The sequence below is a fragment of the Plodia interpunctella genome, chromosome 13 (assembly GCF_027563975.2).
Source record: "Plodia interpunctella isolate USDA-ARS_2022_Savannah chromosome 13, ilPloInte3.2, whole genome shotgun sequence".
Classification (NCBI taxonomy): Eukaryota; Metazoa; Arthropoda; class Insecta; order Lepidoptera; family Pyralidae; genus Plodia; species Plodia interpunctella.
Window position 1 is genome coordinate 2,825,994 of NC_071306.1, and position 14,265 is coordinate 2,840,258.

Below are 14,265 nucleotides of genomic sequence, written 5' to 3' on the forward strand. Positions count from 1 at the left end.
TTTAGGTTTGGATTTTCGACCACACAACGTTACTTTGATCACGAAAATAGGAGATAATTAATAATAATATTTAACTCGTTATGATGGAATTGAGTTTAAAAAAAGTTAGTTACCTATTCGTTCAGGTTGTGAAATGTACAAGATTCATTTTTATATTTGCAGATAAATTTAAATTTAAAAGTTATCTGCTTTGGTTAAATTTTTCGGTTGCAATCATGTTGATGCCATATTTTAGAATCAAATTAAAAAATATATTGTCAAACACAACAGTCGAGAAATTATAACTACAGTAAGTAGTAGCGAAAGATGATATTAATTGAAATACCTACCCAAAAATCAACTAACAAGACAATTGTGATATACACCACTTAAAAATCACTGTGATTATATAAAAATTAGATCGATCCATCAAAGTCAATAGAAGCGATTAACCTGAAATCAAGACTTTAAAAGAAGACCAAAATGGCTCGCAATTCTCGCCGCTCCTAATAACATATGAAAGGGTTGTAATCGATTCAAATTTAATGAAATATTTGATTTATGCCTTCCATCGCATCAGGTAGCTTATTATAAGAATATATCATTAAACATTACGTATATAATTAAAGCCGCGTTTAGCCCGAAGCAACCCCAATTTGAGCGCTCCGATGCATTATAATTTTAATAAAATTGCCTGTGTAAAAAAATGAAAATTATAACACATCTGATTGATGTATTATTTGGTAATTTATTGGTCGTAATTATTACTTGTAATAATGCGGGGTGATGCCGGAGTGCGGTAGGATTTATTAGTATTTATTAAAGTATGAATTATTGTATAATTACTGGGATGGAGGCCAAACTAAACAGATAGGTTATTTTAGGAGGGAATTTATGACTGTTTCTCGGATATGTAATCGGCGGTAATGTAGTGAGGTACAGATGTATTTGTGCACCCTATTTTGTTATTTGGGTGATGGATATTGAAACGTGGTGCCGTGGTGATGACTCAATTCGACATTTTGTAATTAGAGCTTCTGAATAAAATTAGAATTTTCTGCTTGGCTATGTAGAAAGAACTTTATTAGTTTTTTTTTTTCGGAATATTGTTAATCTAATTTCAATTAGCAGTCAAAAATAATTATTATATAATATTAAATAATTATTAAATATTTTTTTCTTTTATTGTCTTTTTAAGTAATTTAGTATTTGTCGGGTACTGCGCAGGTTAACTGCTACGTTTGCAAACATATTTACAGATCAAAATTTTTAAAATCAATCACAATGTTTAATTTTAATTTTAAAAGATCGTTAATTGTGCTTTAACATATAAATCTAATATGTAATATTTACATTACTATATATCTATTTTTTCTCGCCTGCCTGGATTCTTAAAATTACCAAAAACATAAAACTTTATAGATTGCATAATCTCGTAATATCCATTTATTAGTTATTTCGGTTCACCCCTCACCCATCGACTCTTGCGCAAACAAATAAATTCAAGTTTAATTTTTATAGATGTTGTTTGATAGTTTTTATCGGCCCTTAATGTTGAACACACCATAACGGTGATCGTTAAGATAAAACATTTCACAGATGTGTAACTAAGCTGTTATTACGTGAAGCACCCGTAATATATTCATTGAGACTTTAATTGTCACATTTATCATATACTAGCTTTTGCCCGTGGCTTCGCCCGCGTTAATTTTAGGTTAATTTTAGGTACCTATGTCCTTCTCCATACTTTAAACTACATGTGTGTAAAATTTCAAGAAGATTGGATACAAACAAACTTACATTTGCATTTATAATATTAGTTAGAATAGTTAGGATATATCATGATTCATTTTGATACTATCATATGAATCATTATATATATTATATATAGCTGTATGAATATAAAGTCATAGCAGAAATCCCACAAAATTATATACGCCAAAGCAAAGATTAAAACTGTACAGCGACAATGTTTTCTGCAGGGCGATTAAATTGTACCTATAATGTACCTATAACGCTTCCAGTAGAGATAAGAGAGACACAAAAATTTATTAAATTCAAAAGTAAATTATTTGATTAGCTCTTAAATAAATGTTTTTATGAAATTAAGGAATTGTTCCAGAGTCATTTATAATTGAAAAATTTACACGGGCCTTTCGTTTATGATTATTAAATGGTTGACCAAATATGTATAACATTTAAAAGTTTCAATATGTATAATGTAATGTAATTTTAATACTTGACATTCCTACGCCAACTGTGGCAGAATATGTTGTACTTTTGATTGTTGTCATCTATTTATGTCTAAATATATATTTTGTATATAAATTTTGTACATTACGGAGAAGGTATTTTTTGTACAAGAATTATTATTATGATGTTCTGCTTCATGCAGATAAAGAGACAACTGCATATTCAAATGCAGTTGTCTCTTTCTCTGCATGAAGATGTGTCCCGGCTGTGACACGCTAAAGCTCAGGGTCTGTTTTTGATGCATCGTCTATGATTTTAGGACCAGTACTTTCTTGATGTCAACTCTCTTTGGGAAAACTATTATTGCCCAATAGCTGTCGAGGCTTTTTATCCCTCAGTCGCCTTGTTTGAAATCCACGGGAGGATATACAGTGGCTGTATACTAGGACGGGAACCACACACTATCTGTAGAGGCCTGTAATTATAGATTCACTTACCGGAGCCACTGGAAAACAGGAAGTCCCTATGCAGGGAGGACGTCTTCAGGTAGGGGTAAAACAGCTTGCTGACGTCCGTCGTACTTGTCCGGACTGCAACAAAATTGAGCATTATGATTATAAACGGCTGAAGCCATGGTCTTGGTATCTCAGTGGGTAAGGAGTACTTGCCCAATGAGCAGCAATCGAACCACTATATAAGTCTGTGAATCGAACCCACAACTCTCTGTCTAACCGTCACGGTTAGGCCGAGTCCGGAAATATTCCATATCATTATTTTTATTTAGAATCATAATTTTATGATTATAAATTTAAAAATAATCAGAAATACGAAATAGTAATATTACATTATGTAAATAAAACTTTAAAAAAAAACAAAAACACACATAAACATAAATACATTTACAAAGCTAACAAAGTATAAGAATCTCAACAAGCAAACACACCAACTTTTCAAACACGAAAAGCTCAAATCAAACTTTCCCCTAAACCACGTGTTCGCAATCGAAAAAAGTAACTCGACGTAAGCGAAGTTCGAAACAATGTAAAAAGTCGACTAGGTCCCAACAACCCTACGTCCCGTCTCATAATCTTCCGTTTAGGAACCTCAAGGGGCAGGGGGGGGGGGGGGGGGGGCGGCGGAAGGAATGCGAGGAGCCTGCGCGATTTTTAACCCGAGAGCACGTGTTAGTCACGTGGGAAGTTTCAACGAAGTTTTTCACGGCTCCGCGCCACGTTTACCCTTCGCTCCCTCAGCTCAGATGCGGAGCGCTTTACGACACGGTACGACAATACGCGACGCGAATTAATGTACTGTACGCAGTTTGTATGAGGGTTTTTATTTACCGTAATGAAAAACCAGCAATTTATGCCGAACCCGCCAAAGTTTGGCGTACTGTTCAGAGATAGTTCACTGCGTTTTGTGCCATCTTGTCGCATTCATTGTAATAGATGGTTTTAAAACGGAAACCTTTCTGTGTGTGTTGAGAATGTTGACTTTTACAAAAACGTTCATAATAAAAGAAGTATTGTGTTTCATGGTTCTTGTATATAAGTTTATTTCATTGTTTCTATAATCATTAATAATTATGTATACATATAAGGATAGATTCCGGTGAAGGAAAACATCGTGAGGAAACCTGCACACTGGTTGATTATTATTTACTTGTGTATGAAATGGAGAAGGCAATGGCAAACCACTCCATTAATAATGCCAAGAAAGTTGTTGTATGTTTCATTCCATGTAATGACCACGACCCTCAGCCATGAGGAATACGACTATGAAGATACATATAGGGATCATATTCCAAGCAATATAAAGCTACATGATTTCAAGAACCTCGGTGGCGCAGTGGTAAAGTGCTCGCCTCTGAACTGAGAGGTCCCGGGTTCGATCCCCGGTCGGGTCATGATGGAAAATGATATTTTTCTGATTGGCCCGGGTCTTGGATGTATCTATATGTGTATTTGTTATAAAATATAGTATCGTCGAGTTAGTATCACATAACACAAGTCTCGAACTTACTTTGGGGCTAGCTCAATCTGTGTGATTTGTCCTAATAAATTTATTTATTTGTATTAAAAAAAAAGTATGTTTTTAAAATTAAGTACTTATCCATACTTTTGTGACGTATAGTGGTAAGTAACAACTTCGAGAGTCGAGTATTTGTTTGACTCATTAAATACTTATTAAAAACTTTTACAAGATAAAAAGCTTGCAAAGATTTTATGACAATAGATTCCAACATAACTTATTTCGATAAAACTTTATAATTGAAAAACCTAGAACAAGACAGATACCACTAAATTCATATACTGAAATAATTATTAGGCGATGATAAATTTAAAGTTTCACTAATTTTAACCACAAGATTTCTAAATTGAAATCGCTTAATATATCTTAGCCTAAATCTATGTTTTTGTCGGCTACAAGCTTACAGACAAAGAATTATCTACAATTTTACAACAGTAATTAATTTAAATACGCTCCTAATTTTGAAAGACGTATCTTATTGTTAATAATTACAATATCGAGAAATATACCGATTAGTTCCAAATTTTGGATAGATCATTACTATTGATTGATATTAGCCGTGTCTAACAGTCATAAAGACATCGTCAGGTTTCACTTTACTAGGGAATTATTAAATGTAATAAAATGTATAAAAAGTGCCGCTTTCTCAACAATGCTCTACACTGGATATTTTGCAATCAACTTATCAACTAAACCGTATCTAGAAAATTCTTAATTGAACTAATGAGAAGTAATTACAATTTTTATTGCAGCCATAATGATTACGATGCCTTAAAATAATAAAAGCAATTAGACATTGATGGGCGTAGCGGAGTCGTTGTATCCGTCTCGCTTGCTCGTATAACATTAATATGGGTGTGAGTGGAAGGTACAATATGATTAGATGTAATTGTTCGAACGGTTATAAAAGTTGATGTCAGAGACTGTTCTGTCTGTCGTAAAGAGACGATGCCATTTCCACTTGATGTTCAAAAATAAAAAAAATGTAAGTACACTTGATTACATTTTAGGTAGTTGTATGAGATTGTTAATTCATTGTAATTAACATGAATCATGGTCACGTGACAGTATTCTAATGAGACAAGATTGAGATGGGGAGTTTAATGGGTGATGCGATCAGATGAAAATAGAATTGTACGTATGAATCTCGCGAGAATTGATTTGAATTTTGTGAATCATTGTGGTTCATAAAAATAATAATTAACTACACATAATGACTAACTAATGCCACGCGATTAGTATTTTAGATAGTTGATTATATATATTTTTCCTTTTATAAAGCAGATTACCAAGATTATAGCTATGTAGGTAGGTACATATTTTTTACTTATTGAAGGATATGTGCGACAATTTTCTGAGAAGGCCAAAATTTTTCACCAAAAGAAAATGTAGAAAACTGCTATGATGAAGAAATATCTTACTGATGATAGATATAATTATAATAGTAATAAATATGACTTCTAATTGTCATTTTTCGGAATTATGGTATTAACTATTATTGTTGAGTGAGTGATTTTAATGAGAAAGACATCTTCACTTCTAAATCATTTAGAACTTGATATTGTTTGATTCAATCAAGTCAATTGACGATGTATTAAAATATTTTACTAATAATTTTAATTCTTATCCAGTGTTTGTGTCAATAATTTCCTTATTATTCGCGAGTAAAGAGTTCCAAATTTATTTATAATCTTCGATTGGAATAAGTATTTTCCTTGTTAATTAGTTTATTTAATTAGAGGGATAACATAACAAAATAAAGGTTTTCGATAAAACTGGAAAAGTAACACAGGATAGGAATGGGGGGAGGTATGCTCCCAGCAGTGGGACATCTAAAATAAATAATATTAATAATATCTTGTTATATAATATTATGTTTTTTCCCCCGTTTTTTAAATGTCCATCCATAGGTTTTTAATATTTATGTAGCAAAATCTACCAATTAGTTATTGAAATAATTTTTTTAATGCCAAAAAGAATATAGCCTTGTAAAACTGAGTAATAATGACAATCTCCTAACTATTTTGCCTTATATAGTATTTTTTTATAATTTAATTTCAATTTTTTAAAATAACGATTTCAGTAAAATCAACTGTCATCGAAAAATCAATCTTATCTCCAGCTTATAAGATTGAAAACCGCGCTATTTAGATAACACTCTGCCACGGTAATGTTATTATAGGAAAATGATTTCACGGTGAGGTCGCCACGCATTTATGGCAGGAAGATGCGGAGATAGATAGATAGTGATTAGTTGATAATTTCTTGATTGAAATTATCTAGAGGTTTATATTATTACTTTGAAAAAAAATTGCCTTGAAAGTTTTTGGTTGACAATTGAAGTAAATCGTATAAGCGTGACATGATGTGAGAAAATTTATTTACACACTTCAAAATTGTGTAATGTTACTTATTAAAGAAAATATAGAAAATGCACTACTTAGTGCTTAAAAATAATGAAATTCCAATAAAAGTGATCGCTTCTAATAATTTTGTTTATGTATTAACAAAATTCGCTAGCTATTTCTTAGCGAAAAGAAAAACGGATTATACCACGCTACATAAAGAATTTTAGTAGAAGGTACAATACAGTTCATCTCTTTCCGTTGGTACGAGTGTGATTTGACTCTATGCCTTTGACTCTGCGTCAGTTGTAGGGAAGATTATTCCCGTCTGCTCCAAATTTTTCGTCCTTTCAAGTATTGTTAAATTAAAAATAAATGACAGCGCCATACTATATTATTTGATCGATGCTTATGTTTTCTGATATATACAGTTTTTTAAATTTATTATTTATGGTCTGCTTGGTTGGCTTTTTTGGCTCATATTTACAAATGCACATCAAAACATTTATTGAATTCCAATTAATTTTAAAGTTAATTATTTCTTTCACAAAACAATTAATTTGAAAATAGAATATGTCGCCGGTAGACTTAGTTTAAGTAATTTTTTGACGACAATAAGTGATGTGTATCATCTTAAATTGAATAAATAATTTTGAAGATTTGGAGCCAAAATAGGAGGACCAAATCGTGGTGCAGTTGGGAATAGTCCATATGATACAATACCACCAACTGTGCGTGGTGTGCTTTGTAATCGGGAATTGTATTGTATTGTACTCGAATTACTTACAATAAAGTAAGTCAGCTATAAAGTAGGCACCATTAAGTAGGCAATAAGTAGGAGCGGTACTTTGGATACGCAACACAATACACACAAGAAAATTCTGGTTGTATTTACATATATTGGTTAATATGATATTTGAACAGATTGTTAAGATTAATAAATGCTTGATTACTACTAGATTAATACAAATTTTGACGTTTTACAACAATCCATATTAATATTATAAAGGGGAAATGTTTGTAAGTTTGTTACTTTGTATGTAGGGGGTAATCTGCGGAACTACTGCACAGATTAAAAATAAAAATACAAATATATAAAATGGAACGTCAAGATGGACATAGGCTATATATTAATGATAAATTCACAATTTACTTTTTTCATAATTCAACATACAATATTTGCATTAAATTAAAAAAAAATCTATTCCATACCTAATTATGAAAGAAAAAAGAAATTAAATGATTCAAAAGAAATAATTTCTTTAGAACACTTAATAAAAAAATGTAATTTCTTATAATGAGCTGAATTTTAGGCCGCAGTTCTAAGTTTTAATCAATCCCATTCAAGCCTCGACCATTAGACCACCAGCTGCTCCATCCATCCCCTACACAACTTTTTTCGATAAGCACCATGTGATTAACCTGTCCCTTTCACACTAACCGTGTATGAATGAGACAGACGAACTGCAGGGTCATTTGGACGGAGATGAAATTAATAGAAAGAAAAAAGTATTGGCTTTAGGAATTGGGTATTTTTACCACGAATTGATATAATTATATTTTATTTTCGATACATTTAAATCGGCGTGTATATACCGAAATTTGTTATAATCTGCAATATTTTTTATAAGACTTTTTTTTTAATTTCCATACAAATTAAAAATATTCCACAGTTAATTGATAAAAACTGTTCAAAGTCAGCTGTAGTCAAAATATGACCACATTATTTATTATTTACAAAAACGAAGAATCGAACATACAAACATAAGTAGATTGTTATCATCAGATTTGAAACAATCAATTTAGAAAATATGGAATGAAAAGTAAAAAAAAATTAATACTTTATTAATATAAAGTATAAAATATAAAGAGTTTTATTTAAAATCGGGAAAATGCGTATATGCGCATACGCATACTATATTTACTTTTCAACTGATTACGTTTTTAGTATCTGATAGGTAAATCTTAATGGAAATATGTTTATTTTTGTAGCAATTACTTAAATAATTATTAAAAAAACGTAAAAAAAATAGTTCTGACATATAAAACCTTCAAAATATCTCACTTATAATTAATATGGTATTATAAAGAAATAGCTAATAAGAATATAATTGATTTCCACTGAACTGATAATTACTTAAAAATCAATATAACTGTGTTTCAGACCACAAAAAATAGCTGTTTATTAAATATCATTTTAACTATTAAAAGTCAATCTATTCATTATTACGTGAATCGAATAACTCTATAATGCGTATTTAACGGACGTAAAATTCATATTAAAAATTAATTACTTACTTAGTTTATAAAACACAAATTCCCAGTTATTCATTAAAAGTTAAAGCATATCTCAAGCTAAAATATGTTTTGTCCCTATCGCACTCTATAATACCTGACATGGACAGAAAAATACAAAACATACTTAGTTTATTTATTTATAAGGTGTATAAAACAGGTGACAGCCATTACATTACACAAAACAAAGCAGACTTTAGCATAAACTGTACATTACGCACCAATTATAAATATTTCAGCCATGAGAAAAATCTACAATTAACTAAACCTGAATTATCCAGTTATATTCGTAAAAAATTAAAAAAGGAATCATGCCAATTTTCGGTGGGATCGGGGAAAAAACTAAATTAAAAAAAAAAAGCGAAAAAAGAATACCTACGAAAAATGCAACACATGTATTCGAACCAATCAGCTGGTTGATACCGCACGCCCCGCCCATGACTATCTACTTTGACACGTCAAAAACACAATATATTTCAGCAGTTTTCAGCCGTGTTCGAATGACGTGTCTGCTTTGCGAAAAGTCAATGTTGAGCACGTGTCTTCCATTATGCTCAAGTTTTCCAAGTTGGCAACACGTGAAATTATTTTGATATATATTTTTAATTATATTATTGTTGATTTTTTTTTACGTGCCATTTGAAGGAATACATAATTTTAATCATTTATATTACGATGCAAATTTTAGCTAAGCGAATTACTTACAACAACAGAAATGGAAAGAAGTCAATATAGCACTAATCGAATTAACGAAAAAAACTTACAATATTCCAGTGGCTGTGAAGCAGTTCGAGTTTAGATTTGTTTTCGTACAGACACGATGTTAATTACCCGGCGCCCGCTGATTCATCACTTTATAGTCTCAACGGCAATTCAGGCCAATGCGAATTTTAACACTGCAAAACAATTCCAGTTTCATAAAAAAAACAATCCCCATAAACACAGTTCAATTTTCGAACGCACTCAAAAAGTTTGCGGCTAACAGAAAGACGCGCGAAACGTTTTTTTTTCAGCTGTCAAACGGGCACAGGCAACGCAAATACGGCCGCTCACGTCAATACGTTGACGTTCACTAGTCGCGCCGCGACCAAGTCGAGGAGAAGAAGGCAGCGGTCTCGGCCTACCCGCCTTTCGTTCGTCTCGCTCTAGCGCGGCTCTGCCCGCCCGCACCATTTTTACGGTTTAACCGACTCAATTCAATTCAACTCAACTCAATTGTCGTAGCGCAAATGCCTTCGCACTGGACGCTAGAGTGAGACGTATAGCGTTCGCCTTATTTCAAGTAATACAAGTTTTACTTTATTCCCGTTCAGTCATTTCATGAAAGATATTGTAAAACATGGTTTGTTGAAGAAATTTTGATATTGAAGAATCGTGTATAGATACTTTAAATCGAGAGCGGACGTTCCAAAATACGGAATACAGCCTTAATCTTAGTTTAAGACGCAGCAGTGGCCATTGATACGTCCGTTTCGCTCGCGCCACTATCGTCCGGCGAGCGTAGCCTTTGCGCGGGAAAGAGAAAACCGAGGCTGAAGAGGCGTTCCCTGTTCGCTCAGCTCTCTCTGCTGGGTGTGTAAAGTTTTAGGCCGAAACATGTAAAAATGCATCTTGAAAAAAAGTTATGTATTAAAAAAAGAAGCTTAGTGCGGGGGGACATTACAGCTGGGTGGTGAGGATGGCTTTTTTCACAGGCTGTATTTTCGGGGGTGTTCGTTTAACTGGACAATGCATTATCGCAGTGTTCTATTCGACGCATCACCTTAGTGCCCCATTTGAACCCAAATCCCGTATTTCCCCCCCAAAACTGTAAAAATGAACGTTCATCAATCAAGCCTTAGTTTAGGATTCATTCATAAAAATACAGCTATTTGTTAAAGGAAAATAGTCGAAAAATTGTTGTCAACTCAGAAATGTTGTTTAACTAATTAACAAAAAAAAAGCTTATTGTTAAGTAGATATTAACTATTTTTATGGAGGTTATATGACTAATTCCATCTCTCAAAATAATAACGTAATCTGGCTGATAAATAACTATATCGAAAATCAAATTCTACAAATTTTCATCATACTAGTAAATACTGGACTTATATAAAAATGTATTAAGTACCTAAGTCAAAATTAGAATAAATTGAGACAGTGGACATGTCAACTAAAGGTTAAGTAAAAGTTACGCCAAAGAACATTTGACAAAGAAAAAAAATAGATTTAAAACTATAATTTCAAGACAAATTAACTACGGACACAAACGAAATAGCAAAATTGCCTAGCTCCAAAAACTTTAAGAATAATGACGACTATTAATTTGATTGCTAAGAAATATTTAATCAGCACTTTTTACGGAAGAAACCAGTCTCAGAAAATGTACATGGACCTAATAAAAAACTGTAGTCACTTGCAGAATACGGACAAGAATTTTCATAGGAGCTTTCACCGCAGTCACCTTTCCAAATTAAAGATGGTCGACAGACCTCTCTGTAGGGCCTGTGCGGGTGTAGAGGAGTTTCTGACACACATATTGTGCTACTGCGTCTCGATAGCTAACCAATGACGTGCATTCTTATGATAGATGACTACAGGCATTTTGCAATAGGTGACATTTGAAGGTAATGCAGTCCTTCTAGAGTTCCCGTTGCGGGTGAGTAAGGTAATGGGGTCAGTACAGAAAAACCCAAGGATTGAGGTGCCTCCGGTACCACGAAGTACCTTTACCATACCATAGGGTACCTTTTATCCCGAAATTCCCATGGAAGTGAAGCCCCGAGGCGAAGCTAGTAAATAATGCTTATTCTCAAGCTTAAGTTATAATTTTTTAAGTAATAAAATAGATCAAATTTATCTTAAAAGATTGGACCGGAACATAATAGATTGCAAGTTAATTAAAAAGTTAGTGGTGTGAAAAGTTCCTTCGATCTGCAATCTCTATAAATTCGCAAGGTCTACCAACTTACAAAACAACCAATTATATGTATAGACTTTATTCCTGGACACGTGAAAGATTCATAGAGACATGAATAGGAAAGTAGCAACCTATATGCGACACGGTAATTTCATGAAATAACATAGGTATTATGACGAAATATGACTAAAAGAAAAATGAAAAGCCACGAAGTTAATTTTTTTTGTCATTCATTTATGAAACAAAAGACGAGGCATAGAACGTGTCGTATAAGGAGGTAAAATCAATGGCAGAAACACACTAAAATATAAAACACCTACAACTACAAGAATCTGCTTTTAAACTAATTACGATGAGAACTTTATTTGAAAAAAATATACAATTATGTACGACTTATATTTGTGGCACAACTAAATTAAATTAAAACTAAATTATAAATACCTATTAAATTAATTGAAATAAAAAAAAATATCCTAAATCGATTATGATTAAGGTAAAGTAAAAACGTAAAAATTGAGACTTTGCCATTAAAACTTGCAAATTATTACGATAACTTAGATCGTGGACAGAAATTGGATAACCCAATAAAGCGCGTTGTCCGGTGAATGCAACGATCGAGTTATGGTCGCCTTCAGATCTTCCTAACTGGTTTACGTCATAATATACTAACAAATTTACGTCATAATGTACGTACAGTCAACAGTACATCAATCTACCCCGCATGAACCTCTATGGGGCGGTAAAAGCGGCGAGTTTGCAATGAATATGGTAGAGATTAGTAAAAGCCCGGGTAATAAATATAATTTAAAATATAACAATAAATATTTATATTTTTATATTTTATGCTCTCTCATTTGATCTCTCTCTATTTTTGTTTCCTCCTACACTATTGGTTGATTGATTCTTTTATTTTTTGTAATTTGATACTTCCTTTACGTATTTTTCTTTGGTGCAATAATAGCACATTGTTCACCGAGGGAAGAAAGTAACGGATTTCAACGAGGGTGACATGTTAGGCCCGAGACTTAGTCGAGGGCGATAAACACCTGAGTTGACTACTCGTGTCGTACTTAGACTACCCACCTTACCTAGTGATACACAGTACTCTATAATACGACACCCTCTTCAAAGATAATTTGATAAAAATATTTTTGGGCCAAAATGTTATTTATTACAGCTTGCGCACTTTCTTTAATCCATGGTAGCTTTAGAATATCTTATAAACTAGCTTTTTCTCGTTGCTTCGCCCGCGTGAATTTCTCATCGAAAGAGGAAAATACATACAAAAAAAATGTTTTAACGGGAGTCTTTAAATAGGTACATGCACGCAAAATTTCATCAAAATCGGTCCATTTATTTAGCCGTGAAATCAGAACAGACAGACTTTCGCATTTATAATATTAATATCGATCAGCTTTCCTAGGCACAGGAATGTGCAGTATGCAACTATGCACATTTACTAAAAGCTTAACATTCGGACAGTCCGGCTTTTCTCTGTTCGGGGCTTCAGAATCATGGCTTGTTAAACGTTACCATATATAAATATTGTTAAATAACGTTATACTAGTAAATGGTAACGGTAAAATAACATATTAATTATATTTATTAAGTTATTTTCTGTTTCCAATATTCAGCATTTTTTTCAACAAAACATATGTAACAACAATTGTAAGAAACAATATTGGTAAGCTCTTCTGACATGATAAGGACCAACTGTTTAATGAGTTTCTTTCGGCATTTCTTCTCAGCATGCTAAACTATTGTTTGTAGCTTTGGTAAATATAATTTAATTTAGAATATGACGTGAAAAGTACCAGCATCATACCAGAAAGGCTTCACAATGTCCTGAAATAATAATATTTAGACCATTAAATATTAAATATATTAAATATATATTAGGACAAATCACACAGATAGAGCTAGCCCCAAAGTAAGTTCGAGACTTGTTTTATGAAATACTAACTCAACGGTACTATATTTTATAACAAATACATATATAGATAAACATCCAAGACCCGGGCCCATCAGAAAAAGATCATTTTCCATCATGACCCGACCGGGGATCGAACCCGGGACCTCTCGGTTCAGTGGCAAGAACCTTACCACTGCGCCACCGAGGTTCTTCCATCTTTTAATCCACCCTAACTTGTTTCAGTCTTTATTTGAGTTTCTTTATATAATACTTTTTTGGCAATTGTATCAACGTGAGATGATGTCGTAATCGTAATATTAAAGTTAACGTCAAAGTTGACTGTTGCAAGGCTTCCATCATATAACTATAAGCAAACTATATGAAAGAAGTCATCCGCTAAAGCCGGTCTCACCTTGAGACACGTGAATCTGTTACAAATCGATACGTACAGACAAATATACATTGCATTGATCTAGAAGATACAAGACGCCGTTGTTTTGTTTTGTTGTTTTTACAAAATTCACGTTGGTTTTTAACATTTGAAGATTTTAAACAGAAGATTTTGATTTCGAGAGTGTGCATGTTCGGCTGTGGATATTTTCTCTTTCAAT

The 14,265-nt window shown here is 32.7% G+C and overlaps 1 protein-coding gene across 5 annotated transcripts in view; it reads right to left on the minus strand.

Moving 5' to 3' along the window:
* Positions 1–9,919, minus strand: part of pdm3 (pou domain motif 3) — a 133,655-nt gene extending 123,736 nt beyond the window's left edge. For all 5 annotated transcript variants that reach the window (XM_053753805.1, XM_053753810.1, XM_053753806.1 and 2 more), the window contains exons 1-2: positions 9,608–9,919; positions 2,670–2,762 (exon numbers count right to left, since the gene is read on the minus strand). The gene's annotated coding sequence lies outside the window, so the exon portion shown is untranslated. The remainder of the gene's footprint in view (positions 1–2,669; positions 2,763–9,607) is intronic.
* Positions 9,920–14,265: the final 4,346 nt, after the last annotated feature.